This window comes from Nicotiana sylvestris, chromosome 12 (assembly GCF_000393655.2).
Source record: "Nicotiana sylvestris chromosome 12, ASM39365v2, whole genome shotgun sequence".
NCBI lineage: Eukaryota > Viridiplantae > Streptophyta > Magnoliopsida > Solanales > Solanaceae > Nicotiana > Nicotiana sylvestris.
This window is the reverse complement of record NC_091068.1, coordinates 5,747,306-5,752,252: the sequence shown is the minus strand read 5'-3', so window position 1 is coordinate 5,752,252 and position 4,947 is coordinate 5,747,306.

Sequence of the window (4,947 nt, the reverse complement as noted above, 5' to 3'; positions counted from 1 at the left end):
AGAGGATGATGGTGAAGGTCCAGGATCCGAACCGTCAACTGATCCACCCTCTTCCACCGTGGGGGACGCAGAAACCTCTCTCCCCCGGGCTCTGGCAGGGATAATGCATAGATTTTTTCCCTTTGTTGTTTTCCCTTTTTATTTTTCTTTTGTACTTTGTAGTTATGCCAAACTTTTCACCGCGTTTGGCACTTTTGATAAATAAAGAAGAATTTTGCTGAAGTGTTGTGTAAATTACATTTTCTTTGCGTTGAACTAGTTAAAGCTTCGGGCATAGATGCATCCATTAACTTCTAATTCTGGGCATGAATTCTTTCAGAATTAACCCTTTACCATGAGGGTTTCATAAGAGATGTACCTCTTATGTTTACGGTGATCTTGAAGAGGATGCCTCATGTTCATTCTGGCACAAGCATTTCAAGTTTTATTTTGTTAACTTTCAAATGATAATATCAACTCATCGTTTGGACATGAAACAAGATAAAAATAAAAAGACTTTATTTTATTCTTTCTATCATTAAAAGTACCTAAGAATTCGTTTGCTAAAGGAAAAAAAATTGCCAACTACATATGGCTAACTTGTACAACTTATTTCTACGGGGTCGCTCATGCAGTCTCCGATCTCAATGAGACATTACTGTTCTCAGTTCTTGCAGTCCCCAATTTTTTGTGGCATTCATGTTGCTGTATCGGAAACAACCTCTCTGTCCTTCTAGGATAGGGGTAAGGCTGATACATCTAACCCTCCCCAAACCCCACTTGTGAAAAAATACTGGGCTTGTTGTTGTTGTTATTCATGTTACTGTATCTAATATTATTCCCCTTCCAGTGTTCGAATACAAAGTATGCGAACTAGAACACTGGAAGTCTTGATTCGTTGGTAGAAACAACTTGTGAGCGGTTAAATAGTCATTGGTTCGATGGAAAGTTTTGTTTCCCATTAGGAACTTGCCATCGAGCCAAAGATTATTTAACCATCCCATAGTGGTATATGATTTCAATGTCTTGTCATTTAAAGGTCTTAACATTGCCAATGTTGCTCCTCTCATAGTATGCGTTTCATTGCTACCTTGTTAAAAACCTTTCCATAAAAACCTGACTGGGACAAAAAACGGTCAAAGGGAAAAAAGTGCAGCACATACTGTAGACATGTGATTTTTGACCCTCCCCAAGATTTGTTTTTATTTAGCACGTAAATATTTAATTTAGGCCTAATATAGCTATTTCAACTCATTTTTACTCTTTTACTTTATTTTATTACAAGAAAAACAAAAATTACAAAAAATATTGTAGTATGTATCTTTCATAAATTTAAAAAAAAATACAAAAAATAGTACCTTATTTTTATCTTTATATAAATTTGAAAATACAAAAATATATAATAGTTTCATGTTAGCTTTTGCATTATGTAGTATTTTTATCTTATTTTAAAATGAGTCAATTAAGGTGTTGGATCACAATTTTAAGAGTTTTAGAGCCCAATTCAGATTAGTCCATTAAGACTAGGGACCCTTCTAGACTCTTCTTTGGAACAAAAACAAATATAAAAGACCCTAAGGACTTAACACAAAAAGACCTAGGGACTAATTGGAAAAATACACAAAATAATAACCTAAACCTAGACTCTACATATAGGAACGCCTAAATCAGCAAAAAGGACAACAAAAATAACGCTGGAAAAGCTGAAAAGCTACGCCAAAAGAGGACACCCCCACCCCCTCGGATCATCCTCTTCACACCCCCTTTTCAAGTCTTCTTCTTCAGAACTTCTTTAGAACACCCATCAACGGGAACCTTCAGCAGCACCAAACCAACACAAGCCATGCCACCTTCACAAAATCAGTAGCGCCGCATTTGAGCAAAACCAAACAACACCCCCTCCCCAACGTCTCTCCTTTTTCTTTCACACAGGCAACCGATCTGAATTCCTAAACTCGCCGGAAAACGGACCTGAAAAGCCATAAAAACTGGCCAATAATTCCAGTTTTGGAACGCAATCAAACAGCCTCAAAACCTGTCGAAACACCAACTCGAAATTTCCAGCCCGTGGTCGAGTTTCTGTTGCCATTCTCGATTCCGTTCAAGGTCTTCGGGTCCCTGTTCCGGCTGTGGTCATTTTCTGGTGTGTTTCTATTTCCTTGCTTTGTTTTGATGTGATTGAGAGCAAATTACAGTAATAGAGATCTATCTCATTTCTGTTTACATAGTTGTTTGAACATTTTGAGTGAGTTTCCTTGTTTAATATTGTTGGATATGCTATAATTTGTTCTGTTAATTAGTCTGCTTGTTTGGTTAGTTTGCTGTATTTTTGTTTGAAATTAGCTTAAAATCTCTAAAAATATTGAGTTGCTTGTTATTTTATGGATTAACAATTGTTCAGTTAAATTAAATTAGGAAGAGCAAATAAATGGGTTGTTGGGTAGTTTAACATATTTGTCTTCTCTCTCAATTTGTCTAATTTTCTCCAGTTCATTTACATTACATTCTATTCCCCCTCACAATTGATGGTTTGCTATTTTTGTTATGTTTTCAATTTCGTAGGGCGCCAATTCTTTTCAGACTCGTTTGTTGAAAGTTTTCTGATTGGTAGTATTTAGTCGAACAATTTTACGTCGCTCTAAATTGGAAAATCGGCTCAACGAAGATAAATTTGTTACTTTACATATTTTATGGCGCTGTGAGTTCGTCATTTGTTTTTAATTGGTTTCAAGTTAATGCCACTTCCTTTCTTAAATTTGAAGATTTTGTATTACTTATGCCAGCCATTCCTATAGCTTTTCTCTATTTTTTTTATTTATCTCATTGTTGTTATTCAAGATATCAACTGCTGTTTTTTCAATTCCTAAGGATTCAGTTTCAGAGGTCTGGAGTGTGCATTGTTACATTCTTTATTCCCACCACTAGTTAAAAAAGGAAAAGGAGGTGTGCCATATCAAATAACACAAAATAGCTTATGGCTCTGAAAATTTAGTTTGGATTCTCTTTAAAAATTGGAATCGAGGCGTGCCGTGCCAAATAAAATCTTAAAATGCACGTCCCTCATTTTTAATGTGTTTGCTCTTTAGAAATCGAGGTGTGCCATTTAGCAAATTTTCCATGGCCCTCGCAAATTTAAAAACGCGTAGTTGCTTTAGGCGCGTTATTTTAATAATTAATTTCCTTAAACTCGGGTGTGTATTTAATGTGACCCAAATCCAAATTCTAATAACGTTAAATAAAATATGTCGCGGATCGCGGGTGCATTTCAAGTGGCGTGATCCAAACATGTGTTTTGTATAACGTTGATATATTCCTAAAAATGAATAAAAACGGTTTAGAATTAAATATGCACATAGGTTTGAAAGTGTTCTAAAATCAGATAATTAGGCCAATAATAACAGTTGAGCAACCGTGCTAGAACCACGGAACTCGGGAATGCCTAACACCTTCTCCCGGGTTAACAGAATTCCTTACCCAATTTTTGTATTCGCGGACTGTAAAAGAGAGTCAATCTTTCCTCGATTCGGGATTCTAAACCGGTGATTTGAGACACCATAAATTATCCCAAGTGGCGACTCTGATTCTTTAATAATTAATCCCGTTTTGATTGTCAATTTAAGTTAGAAAAAACTCCCTTATATACCACTTTACGGGGGTGTAGGTAAAAAGGAGGTGTGACATCTCTGGCGGCTCTGCTGGGGAAAAGAACCTAGAACTTCTGGTTCAGGGTTCAAGAATTCGAGCTTGGATGAATTGTTATATTTGGCTTTATTTATTATCTTATTTTATTACATGTTTGGGCCTAATGTGCTTAACGTTGCTTTTTCCGCTTTGATATGGTTGAACTGTATATAAATTGTTACGAATCACTCCTCTCTCTGACTCTTATAAATCATCTGAGAAGGGTGCGCTTCGTGTAGCTTCTCTTTTGTTAGAGTCATATGCCAAATTTAGAACGAGGTTCAGACAAGTTGCAAAGCCGGTGAAGCTTCTGTATTTCTGGTACGCTGCCCCCCCTCGAGTTGTCCGTTTGGGTAGACCAGGTCTATAACGATAAACCCAGGTTTTCAAACCTAGTATAACATAGCCTCATGCCGGATCCCTAGTAGCAGCGCTTGCTTGCATCATGTGCATTTTGACTTTGGGGACTCAACACAGGGGTTGAGTCCGTCTAGGACAGGTGCACCCAAAATAACAGACCATCTTGATGCATCCTATGTGCCACATGTTGCATTTATTCAAGGGTAAAAGGGTTATTTGGCGGACCAATAAAAAAGAAAAAAGAAAAAAATATAGGTTGAAGTATGAAGATAAAGCGAGTGGGTCCCAATTATGTTTTCTGTCACATTCTTGTTAAGAAAAAAAGAGCTTGAAAATTCAAAAAAAAAGAAGAGATTTCGCACCTTTTCATCATTTTCCGTAAATCAGAAAATCAAAAAAAAGAAAAAGAAAAAATCCAAAAAAAGTTACTATGTCTCATCATTTTTTTATAAAGAAAAAGACAAAAAATATGTTTTCTCTAAATTAGTTATTTTTTTAATTCTCGCCCGCATCCAATCTGCCCGAACCACGCATATCTGATTCTCGTCTTTCGGGGCATGATACGTAGGCAACCCACATAGGGTCCGGTCTTCTTAGTAAATCTTAGGTTCTTGGCTTTGCGGGGTCTTAGCCAAATTTTGCACTTCTAGTCATTTTGCAAAAAATAGTCCCAATCATGCCTTGCATATGTCTAATAAGGAGTGTTATTATCGCACATAGTATTGGTTAAAGTTTTCTCATACAGATGTGGGTCTATTTATCGAAGTTCGAGCATGGCAGAGCTCCAGGACCATCTAGTCAGGATCGCTCATTCAGGAGTGGATTAAAAGAAGATTTTCTTTTCTTTTTTATGCTTTGAGTCTGTTGTTCTTTTTTATGTCGTCTTTTAACTTCTAGCTTTGTACAATAATGTCGAGTCTTTTGGTA